General features: G+C 41.3%; 1 long non-coding RNA gene across 2 annotated transcripts; it reads right to left on the reverse strand.

Moving 5' to 3' along the window:
• Window positions 1-3,817: 3,817 nt before the first annotated feature.
• LOC148132377 (uncharacterized) lies at window positions 3,818-10,560 on the reverse strand. 2 transcript variants are annotated; one of them, XR_015747922.1, is made up of 3 exons: window positions 8,637-10,560; window positions 8,367-8,598; window positions 3,818-5,139 (listed from the first exon to the last, which is right to left on the reverse strand). It is a non-coding gene; the product is annotated as an uncharacterized LOC148132377 (long non-coding RNA). The 2 variants fall into 2 exon arrangements; XR_015747921.1 differs by having other exon boundaries at window positions 3,818-4,669; window positions 4,739-5,139; window positions 8,367-9,807.
• Between the last annotated feature and the right edge of the window lie 1,869 nt (window positions 10,561-12,429).

Genomic DNA, 12,429 nt, shown 5'->3' on the forward strand with positions numbered 1-12,429 from the left:
GTATGGAAAACAAAGATTACCCCTCCTCAACAATCAGCACAAAGGGCTGAATTAGCTGCTGCTATTTTGGCCTTACAGGAATTTGCACAAGAACCGCTAAATCTTATTGTAGATTCTCTTTACGTTTATCAATTGATACTTAACATTGAATTTGCTTATTTTTCTCCTTCTGTTGATGCTAATCTTATGAGTTTGTTTTTAGCCCTGCAAAGCTGTCTTCATTCTCGCACACATTTTCTGCATATCGCACACATTCGCAGCCACCAGCCACTTCCCGGGGAGCTGCAGGAAGGGAATAACGTGGCTGACGCAGCAGCCTCGGCCATGTCCTGTCTCTCGCTTTCTCCTGTTACTCCATGGGACTCACATAGCTATTTTCATCAAAATGCCAAAGCTCTTTGTAAACAATTTGGTCTCACTGCTGCAGAAGCTGCAGCTATTATTCAACAATGTCCTAGTTGCAGCGCTCAATCCACTGCTCTTCCTCAAGGAGTAAATCCTCGGGGAACATCTGCTTGTCAGCTATGGCAGATGGATGTCACACAACACCCTCCTTTCAAACCATGGCACCATCTGCATGTCACCGTTGATACCTATTCAGGATTTATTATGGCAACACCTCAACGAGGAGAGGCTACAAAACATGTAGTCAACCATTGTCTCCGCACCTTCACACATGTGGGGCCACCTATGGAGATCAAAACCGATAATGGCCCTGCTTACATTAGCACCGCCTTTGCAGAATTTTGTCATCGATGGTCAATTATACATAAATTTGGCATTCCTTACAATTCCACTGCTCAAGCCATTGTGGAACAAGCATATCAGACGCTCAAAAAAGCACTCCTTCACACAAAAACAAAAACGGGGGAAGTGGATGGATATGGCTTGCCTTACATACAAAACATTCTTAATATTACATTATATACTTTAAATTTTTTAAACATGACAGGATCTCCTGCTGCTATGGCAGCCAATAGGCATTTTGCTTCCTCCCCTTCTGCAGGTATGCCAAGACCGAAAGTTCGGGATAGGAGACTACCAGATCCAACGTGGAGAGGACCTGTCCCGCTGATAACTTGGGGCAGAGGATACGCTGCTGTTGAAGATGAGGGGACAGTTGTTTGGGTTCCTGCTCGCTGTGTTTGTCCTTATCATCAGCCAAAGGGGCAAGGGGATGGATTTGGGGGAATGGAAAAGAAACACGTTGATCCAGGACATGGGGAAGCTAGCAAACCTTCATAATAAAACTGATTGTTGGATATGTATGCACATGCCAACTCACAAAACATCAGGGCTTCCAATGGTTGCAGTACCTCTGGCCGAAGGTGACTGGTATAAGGGACAATGTTATGGTTGTTCAGGGATGTGGTCTAACAGTTGGACTACAAGTAACATAAATACCTTACACCTTGGAAGCCGAATCCAAGAGGTGGCGGGTATCTGTTGGACCCACAATGAGACAGTAGAAAATATGACTTACTTGGGGACATATCCGTTTTGCAACAAAACAATTGTTATTAGCAATGGAAGTCGGGTTTATTCGGGTGACATGAAAACTAAAAATCTCACTTACTTTGTACATAACATTTCCAAATTTGATATCACATATTTGATCAATGAAAATAGGTGTCCATATATTCCTGCCACATGTTGTCCCACCACGAGAGAAAACCAGTTGCCCAAATGTGCGAATGGGAAATACGCACCACCATCCACTTATTTGGCTATGTTAATGGAATCCTTTGCACAATTAATCTATGCTGAACCAAATAAGGTTGGTCATCTCCTGGGAGCAAATCTATGGTTGCTGTGTGGACGGATGGCCTATGATCGCATGCCAGCACGATGGAAAGGAGTCTGCACCTTTGGGAAAGTAATCCCATCTCATTTCATTCAAAAATCTTTGGGGACTGCTCATATCCGCAATGCGCGTTCCGCAACGGAAGTAAACTCTGTTTTGACTCATGACTACTGGACACAGATATCGAGGGGAGTTATTCCTCCTTTAGGAGTCATGATGAACTATAGAGATTTACATCGTTTAAACAATTGGACAATTACTATGTTTAAAGAAACCATTAAAACTCTAAAGCTGCTTGAAGAAGAGCAAGGAAAAATCCTTGACTTTGTCCTGCAAACCAGATATGCGGTGAACACTATTTTGGCAGCGCAAGGGGGAGTTTGCGCTGTGATTCATACGCATTGTTGCATGTATATTTCTGATTATTCTCCAAACATTACAGCTACTATACAGCATATGGAACAAACCCTGAATGAGAATCCATTACGATCGGAAGACGAGGGACTGGACGTGTGGTCTACACTTTGGTCCTGGTTGCCAGATGGTTCATGGATTCATCACCTAATTGTTGGAGTGATATTGCTTTTTATACTTTCTCTTTGTGTATGCTGTTGTATCCAATGTCTCCCTGGACTTTTAGGAATGTGTCGGGTGAAGCCTACGGAAGGAGAGCTGTTGTTGCAGATGGCGAAAAGCTACCGAGGCATCCGCGATCATCAAAAAACTAAAACAGGGGAGATGTGGGAATAACTCTGACTCCAGTATTGAGTAATGATTAATCTAAGACCTTATACATACATGTCTGCCTAAAGGTCACCTAGATAAAACAAGGAAATTAAAAGTAAACACCAGAAACAATCAATCAGCTCAGACAATTGTAAATAATTCCGTGTATTATGTTTAATTATTGTAATCCACAATGTGAATGCTTACTATGTGTAAAATTCTCAATAAAAAGGGAGCACTAGAAATTGCTCTAGACTCCCATCCCAAGTTCACTCGCTTGTGTTTCATCCTTTCCATGGGAGTCCACCACATATAGTGGAGTTCACTCATCTTCTAGGGTGTTGCCTATTCCCCTAAGTGTGGTGTTGTCTGCAAATTTGATGAGCTTTCCTTCTATCCCCTCATCTAAACAGATTATAAAGATGTTGAAGAGTACTAGGCCCAAGACAGAATTTTGTGGTACTCTGCTGCATGCTTCTGTCCATTGAGGACTAAACATTGAGTGTGGTTGGTCAGCCAATTGAGAATCCATCTGGTGGTGATGCTGTCAATTCCACATTTTTCTATTTTACCAAGAAGTACCATATTTTTCATTCCACAAGACGCCTTTTTTTTCTCCCCAAAGTGGGTGGAAATGTATGTGCATCAAGCCTGGCCTAATCCTGCATGCCACCCGCTCTCCCTTCACCAGTCGCATGCGTCATGTTTCCCTTCCTTCAGAGGCCCTGGCCTTTAACCTTCCCACTTCCTCCCCCACAACCACCTCTTTCGTCATCCCGCAGCCATGACCTTACCTTCCTCCCATGGCTGGCTGCCAGGGAAGGCAAGCCAGGGCTGAGCTGTTGTCACCATGGGGCTCCCCACCAGCTCGCATGTTACACCCCTTGTCACGAGATGCCTGCAGCCACCGCATGTTTTTTTCAGTGTGGCTGGAGTCCAGCCGCACTGAAAAAAACGCAGCAGCTGCAGGCTTCGTGCAGCAAAAATTACCGACCTCCGGCTCTGCTGCACTTCTCCATGCTGCCGCCGCCCTGTTCTATGTGCCTGCCATGCAGGTGCACCCCATTGCCTGCTGTGCTGCTCCACTCGGACTTGACCAGCTGAGGCGGGTGGCGAGCAGGCAGATCTCTTGGCCAAGGCCAGAGCCAGGGAATCGCACATTCCCTGACCCATCTGAGGCAGTCAGCTGCTCCGGGGCCTCAGGGAATGGCACATCCATGGGCCCCCAGGGTCTGACTCAAGGCGAAGGGCAAGCGAGCGGCATCCATTGCTTACCTTTGGTGAGCTGAGCTGATTGGGCATTGGTGAAGTGACTGGTGAGACAATTGACTTGGCTGTGTGGTGAAGGCAACATATATAGGGCGGGGGTGGGTAGGTTGAGCGTCGATCGGGTGGAAGGGGCAAGCGAGCGTCGCACAGCTGGAAGGGGTGAGCGAGCGGTGATCGGGCGACCAAGTGAGGGAGCATGGACAGCTAGAAGTCGCTACCGGTTTGGTGACCCAGGCCAAATTGCCGCTACCGATTGCCTGAACCAGTGAGAACCGGCTGAATACCACCACTGGTTGAAATATTATTATGCTATATTTTATTAAATATATTAGTACACCATTTGATTCAGAAATTTTTTTTTCTTGTTTTCCTCCTCTAAACCTAGATGCGTCTTATGGTTAGGTGAGTCTTCTAGTGCGAAAAAAACAGGTAGATTGTGGTCTGTTTTGTCAAGTGCCTTACTGAAGTCTAAGTAAGCTATGTCCACAATATTTCCCTGATTCACTAAGAATGCAACAGGCTTTGTCTGACATGTTTTTGACAAACCTATGTTGGCTTCTGGTGAATAGCTTTGCTGGTTTCTAAGTGTTTGCAGATCCATTACTTGATTAACTTTTCCAAGATCTTCCCAGGTATTGTTGTAAGGCTGATTGGTTTTTAGTTTCCAGGATCCATTTTTCCCCTCTTTGAAGATTGGAGCCTTATCAGCTCTTTTCCAGTTCTGGTAGTTCCCTAATGCCCCAGGATCTTTGACTTCTGCCAGCTCCTTCAGAACTCTGTAATGTAATCCATCTGGTCCTGGTGATTTGAGCTCACCTAGAGTGGAAAGGTGTTCTTTTACCATTTTCTTACCTATTTTAACTCATATTCCTATTCTGTCTTCTGGGGACTGCTTTTGATAGGTTGATCTGTGTTTTCCTTTTGTCTAAAGAAACATACAAAGAATACATTTAGCAGTTCCACTTTCTCCCTGTTACCTTCCTTTCCATCTTGTCCCATTTGTGGACCAATAATTTCTTTGATTTTGTTTCTTGTTTATTACATGTTGAAAAAAATCTTTTTATTATTTTTGACATTTGTTGCAAATCTTAGTTCATTTTGAGTCTTAGCTTTCCTGACTTCCAATCTGCCCAGGTCTTCATCCAGGTCAGATCTCTCCCCAGTCTTCTTTTCTATAGGCTAAGCATACCCAGTTGTTCCGTTAAATATGTACGATACAGGACTTGGTTTTCAAACTTCATATCATTTGAGCAACTCTCCATCAAATTTGGAACTCATTTCAGTCTGTCAATGTATTTTTTAGACTGTGGTGTCCAGGAAAAAGATCTTTCCTGTTTTACCTGGTAAAAGAGGAATATATACATAATTAAAACTTTCTTTGATTTCCATACTACCTCCTCCTTTCCAGACTGTGAATACCAAAACCTTACCCCTTCATCCAGGTCATTAATAAAAACATTAAACAGCCCAGAATTGACTGGGCTATTCAATGTTTCAATGTACAGAAAAGTCTGTAGCTCTCCACTTAAGATTCTCAAAGCTGCTGATGAAGTCATTTGAGTACTCTGAGGTATGTCATCCAGCCAATTATGAATCCATTTGAAGTTGTATGTCTAGCCATATTTTACCATTTTAATGAGGATTTCATTTACCGGTAATTCATTAAGCCAATAACTCTTAAGATATGAAATAAGATGTGTATATGTGTTAGTGCTTTGAGTCAGTACTGACTTTGACAACTTCCTGGGCTAATCCCTGCAGTTTTCTTGGCAGCATTTTTGGAAGTGCTGTGCCACTGCCTTCTTCCTAGGACTGAGACAGACTGGTTCAAGGTCACCCTCCTATCTTTGTGTCTAATGTGGGACTACAAACTCATAGCCTCTGTTTAATCACTACACCAAACCAGCTCTTGAGATAAGGTTAGGTTGGTATAATTTATTTATAAACCATCCATGCTGGCTTTTGCTATTCTTATCCAAGTGCTCACAAATATGCTGGTCAAGAATATCAAGCTGATATCTTCTCCTCCCCTCCCCCCCCCGGTTTTTAAAGATGGGAACAACATCTGCTCTCCTGCAGTCTTGTGGGAGCTCACCAGTTTGCCAGCAATTCTTGAAGACTGCTGAGAGCAGTTCTGCAATAATTTTGCTAGCTCCTTCAGTATTCTAAAATGTAACTCATCTGGCCCTGGAAAATGAGCTCATTAAAACTTTAAATACTCAGATTCCACCAACTGCTACTAAATTACGGTTTATAATGTAAAAGAAAGAAGAAATTATTAAATATATGGGAAACAATCATGTATAAATAACTGCGATTAAACTTATATTGAATTCCTCATATCAAATTTTAACTAGTCATCTTTACTTGTTGGAATACAACATCACTTTGCATGGAAGTGCTTATGGTAATTGCTAGAGCAAATCAGATATTAATAAAAAAGAAACAAGAGTCTTGTGACATTTGAAGACTAACCAATTTATTATTTATCAGCTTTTATGGATCACATTCCACTTCATCAGGTGCTTGGATGATGGTTTTGAAAGGAGAAATAAGAGTCAGAATAAATTATTACTATTAATAGAAATGTGATAGTTTGGCCGGATAGAGATACTCTTGAACTGATGAGCCAGTCTAATGGGATTTCTGGTGTTTACATTTTCTGGCTCAATTTAATAATGGTATAGGCTTTATAATTATTTTCCTGAAGGATGATTTCCTTGAGAGCAGTAATGAAGCATTGTAAGAATTGGAAGCCAACACACTTGCCAAACATCACATTGATAAAAGCTTCAAATGCCTGAGGTCCAGATATAGAATGGATATAAGTTACTCTTACTATACTCTAATGTGAAATTTGTATTCTCTAAATCCCACTGCCACAACTGCAGATATTAGAAACTTGCCAATCTAAATAGGGTGCACATTTCTATAAAACAAAAAATAATAATAATCTGGGTGCACCCTTCATGTTGCTCTAAAACAATGTGAATAGGTTCTGCTTTGTTCCGAGCGGAGCAGACCAATAAATATTTCAATAGAGCCACCTAAGGAGATCAGAAAGGAAAATATTATATTTCCTATTAATGAATGAATTAATGGATGATTCAAATTTGCTATGAGAGCAAGAAAATATTTTTACTCAGAATATTTAAATAATATTGTGATTGCTATTAGAATGGTGCACTAAAACAATGAACAACTAAATAATGAAGAAACATACTCTAACATAAATATGTATAACACCACAATTACATAAGTATAAACATTGTTATTACTATTATTACTTGTATTTAAATAAATGATACGCAGACACCTTCATACAATATTGATGTATATTAAAAAAAAAAAAAACATTATGAAGTTTCTGTAATTGATCTGTAACTCAGGGGTCCCCAACCACCGGGCCGCGGACCGGTACCGGTCCGTGGAGCACTCTGTACCGGGCCGCAAAGAAAAAAATAAAAAAAATGGCGGCTTTCTTTGCCTTCGGTGAATGCTGCTGAGATCAGGATCAAGGACACAAATGAAAGAAGGGGAGGGAGGAAGCAACCAAAGCCTGTCCTGCTCTCCGGCTCAGCAGCTTCGGTTTCCTCCCGCCTCGTTCCTCTCTCAGTCACTCTCTCGCTCCTCCACCAGCCCAGGAAGAAACTGCTTCAAAGAAGCGGGGTGGTGGCTTTTCCTGTCTCCGCAGCTCCTCCGAAGCGCGTTCACCCCCACCCGCCCGCCCGCGCGGTTCAATCCAGTGCTCCGTTCTGCCTGCCTGCCTGCCTTCGTTTCTGGTTGATTCGGAGAAGCTTGGCTGATAAAAGAGGTGAATAGTTATTATTCTCAGCCGAAGGTGCTCCCAAACAACCAGAAACCAAGGCAGCCAGGCAGGCAGAATGGAGCACTGGATTGAACTGCGGTGGGGTGGGGGTGAACGGGCGCTCGGAGGAGCTGCGGAGACAGGAAAAGCCACCCCCCGGCTTCTTTGAAGCAGTTTCTTCCTGGGCTGGATGTTAGAGGTCCATCATAGCTCTGAATGATCCCTAAACAAGGTCTACAGGAGCTTCCTAGGGAAAACACACTGACTAAATGCTCCTCATTCAATTCCTGTTTTCACCAAACAGAGATAAGAGAAACATCTGCATGAAATTTTGTAGCTACACAGCTGGGCAAGACCTAGAACTAGAGAGACTGCAGTCAGGTGTCTTTAATGCTAGTTGTAGGGTAAACATAAAAGTTTTGGGAATGGAAAATAGAACTTCCCCTCCCCCTCCGCCGGTCCTTGAAAAAGTGTTTCTGCTTGAAACTGGTCCCTGGTACAAAAAAGGTTGGGGACCACTGCTGTAACTGATTCACAATAGCCAAATTTTCCCTATCTACCTCAACCTGCCTTGGGTTGTTTTCTTCCCTCCTTTTGTTAGTTACTCCACTAGAGGCCTTTCTGGCCAAAGCCTGAGGCAAAGGAAGTATCCTTTCTACCTGTCACCTGTTGCTAAACAAATATAGGTAATCCCCCACAAACATGGGTTCATTTAGCAAATTTTCACTAGAATGAATTTCTTCAGAAAGGGGTACTTACGTTACAAATTCAAAACAGATCAAAAACAGGCCTCTGTAGCCATGCGACTTGGATTCAGTCACTGCTGCAGCAGATGCCATTTTTAACTGTGTGTCTTGCCAAATGGCTTATGCGGTGTTATGATGCAATTTTCTGAAGCCAGCAGGTGTTTTTTTTGTCTCTGATCACGTGACCAAATAAGGTCCAGTGATCTTTGCAGCCAGCTCGGCTCTGTGGTTTGTTTGTTTGTTTGCTGCGCGTGTGTGATCTGCTGCTGCCTGGGCTGAGAACTATTGGTAGCATGCTAGAACTGCTCCTGTAAGTATTGTAAAAAAAAGATTTTTTTTGTTATTCTATAGCTGTGATGGCAAACCTATGACATGCATGCTGGAAGTGGCACACAGAGCCATCTCTCCAGGCATGCCAGCCATCACCCGTTGCTTTTCTGGATTCCAGCGCACACATGTGCGCTGGCCAGCTGCTTTTCACATGTGCGGGAACATTGGGAACCGGAAGAGCAGCTCCCCATGTCAGCTTTGCCGAGACACCGTGGTGCACGCCAGCTGGTCTTCACAAATGCATGCGCATTAGAAACCAGAAGACCAGGTGGCCGGCGCACATGCACGTGTTGGGAAGCTAAGTTTCCAATGCTCCCCCCCGGGCACGTTGGGGAGCTGCTGTTCTGGTTTCTGGTGCGCACACACACATGCTCCTATTTTGGCACTTGGTGCCAAAAAGGTTAGCCACCACTGCTAGTATAGTACTGTTTGTAAGCACTTCGGGAACAACTCTGCTTCTTTTTAAGAAGCAGAGTTTTCAAACTATAGCACTATATTTTTCAAACTATAGCATTATGTTTGCAAGTACAGTTCTTTGCAAAAATAAAGTTTGTCTGCATTTGCTTTGAAACTGCTTGTAGAAATGCTAGCCAGCATCTATGCAAAACATTGTATAATGTTGTGTGCTGTATCTCTTTTCTAAACTGCTGATTTTTAAAATTTGCAAGCTATTTATGAGTTTTTGGATTTTGCCTGGAGGGGCTTGTATTGATCAGGGCAGTGTTTTTAAGAGGTTTTAAATCGAAATTGCCTCCAGAATTTGTGGGTGCCCCATCACTGGAAGCTTTTAAGAAGACTGGATAAGGCATTTATCAGAAATACTCTTTTTTTTTTTTTTTAACAAAATTCAGTTTTTCACATTAAAAACAAAAATATCTTTTTAGTGGACAACGTATTTCCGGGTCATCACTTTTACATACAAATATGACAGCAATTATACATTCATATATGCATACTTAATTCTATTATTACCTTTTCCATTCCAAATTTTCAGTAAGGAGACAAACAAACACATTAATTCTAGCCTCTTTCATTAATCTCAATCGAAACATCTTTTTGTTTCAATTATTTCAAATATAATCCTTTAATATTTATTTTAAAAATAAAGATAAAATGTGTTTGCCTAATAATAATAATAATAATAATAAAAGTTACCAATGTCTCTCCTTGCTTTTAATAGTCTATATTAACTTATTTAGTTGGTTCTTTAGTCTGTCATATTCCCTTTCCATTACACATTCTTTTTATAAATTCTAGAGTAATACAAATTTTAACACTAAAAAAAAAAAAAACAACAACAAGTATAGGTTTCCCCCCTTTTCCTGTTTTGAGTGTGACACCTCAATGATTAAAATATACCTTTATTCCCAGGTAATAATAGAATTAAGTATGCATATATGAATGTATAATTGCTGTAATATTTGTATGTAAAGGTGATGACCCGGAAATATGTTGTCCACTAAAAAGAGATTTTTGTTTTTAATGTAAAAAACTGAATAAAATTTGTTAAAAAAAAAATATATATATATATACCTTTATTCCCTCATCTTGATTCCCAATAAACCATTATTTTTAAGAAGTTACAATAATAATCATTACATCTTTTCATTTGGATTCCGCAGCATATTTTCCGCCCTTGATTTGTAATAAGTTATCAGTATCTATATTATCCTATTTTCTAAATATTTTTAATTGCAGAAATATTCTTATTACCCCTTGTCACCCTGCAGAATCCCTTTTAATTCATCAACCATTATCTCTGAAAAAACAATTTTTCAATTTTACTATTTCCGCATTTCTTTATTTCATGCACCTGTTTCTTACTGCTTCTCCTCCTCCCCCTTTTCCCCATATCTTTTCTCATTCCAGTTTATATCCTCTCTTTCTTAATAACTTCCTTTCCCCTTTTCTACTGGGTCTTTCTGCCTTTCCCAACTTCACTGGTATTCCCTTTGATTGCCTTCTTAAATCTCAACTTTTTAACCTTCTTTCCCACTTCTTTGTAGTGTTCTTTGTGTTAATTGTCTATTTAAAATGTCTTCTCAAGTCAAACTCCTCCTCTGAAGCTCTTTCTTCTTGTTCTTCTATCACCATGTCCATTTTTTCTAACACAGAGCAAAGTGATTCGCCTCTTTCCTGTAGTAATTCTCTCATATTTTTAAGTTCCATTTTTAATTCCCGAAGAGATATCATCATTACACACTCTTATATTTTATGATCGTTAAAGTCCACAAAACAAAACAAAACAAAACACTTTTACTTTCCTTCTTTCTTCTTTCAATTTTCTAAAGTTCTCAGTTATTCCAGCCCAGGGTCTATACCAAAAACATCAATCAATCCCACAGTCAGTCTTCCTTGCTTTTTTCTTTTTTCTGGTTCTGCTTTCACTTTCTAAGATTGTTACCTTGTTTCAATATTTCTTTAATGTTATATCCACACAAGTTCATTCAGAAACAGGATGCTTTCCCTTTTGTTTGAGCTCAAGTTTTTGTCAAAAGGTGGCACTCTCCATTATACAAAGTCTTCACCTTTTCCCCCTATTTCTTTATTTAGGGTTTTTCGAACCTCAATATTCCAGCACAGTCCAGTCTCCAATTTGTAAACTTTATTATTTTTTGACAATCTTAAGTCCAGCTTTATTTTATGCCTGTTTATTCCCAAAATATTTTAGTCCAATTTAGTTAAATCTTTAGTTCCAGTTTCTTCCTTTCCCGGTTCGAAGCCCCACTTAGCTATCAAAAATATTTTTTTTCCTGTCCCTTTGTAATTTCGCCGCTCACTTTTCTTTTCTTAAAAATTACATGTTACCTTAATCCCGGAGTACTTTTGTTTAGTTGCATTGCCCAGTTGTCCCGGTTCAGATGTTATCCACCTCTTTCTTCCCTCCTGCACAAATCTTAATCCAGCTGAGTCCTCCTCTTCGGGGTGGTCATTTTAAACCATCGCTGCAGTCATCTTCGGGGGGGAAAAGACCAAGGCCAGGGGGGGAGATATGGCTCCCCTCAACCTGGCTTGCGGCTTCCCCTTACTCCGCCGCCCCTCCAAGGCAGCTTCAGCCCCTAATCGTAATGATCGGGGCTCTCCAACGAAAGAGCATGGACCATAGCCAGAGAGTCTTGATCTACGGTCCGTCAGCGAGGAGGCTCCACCTTCTTCCATCACCATTTATCAGAAATACTCTTATGAGAGCAGTGGGTTGGATTAGATCAGGGGTGTCAAACTCAATTTCATTGAGGGCCACATCAGGGTGGCCCTCAATGTTTGACCTTGGGGGGCTGGGGTGGGTGTGGCCAGGTGTGGCCGTGACCAGCTCATCACTTGTGCCGGGGTCACCTGTGGTGGCCAAGTGCTAAGGCAGGACTGCTCTCAGACCTTCCCTCATTATCTTCCTTCCTTTCTTCTCCTTCTCCTTCTCCTTCCCTCTTCATTCTTTCTTCTTCCTTCCTTACTCTCCTGGAGCACCGGGGAACTACCAGAGGACTGGAAAAGAGCTGATGTGGTTCCCATCTTCAAAAAAGGGGGAAAAAAAAACAGATCCAGGAAACTATAGACCAATCAGCTCTTCAATATCTTCATTAACGACTTAGATGAGGGAATAGAAGGGGAACTTACCAAATTTGCAGATGATACTAAACTGGCAGGTATAGCTAACACCCAAGAAGATAGGCTCAAGATCCAGATGGATCTTGACAGACTTGAACACTGGGCCTTATCTAACAAAATGAAATTCAATGTAGAGAAAAGTA

The sequence above is a fragment of the Notechis scutatus genome, chromosome 2 (genome assembly GCF_049901735.1).
Source record: "Notechis scutatus isolate UNSWTSFEM ecotype Mainland chromosome 2, rNotScu1.2, whole genome shotgun sequence".
Lineage (NCBI taxonomy): Eukaryota > Metazoa > Chordata > Lepidosauria > Squamata > Elapidae > Notechis > Notechis scutatus.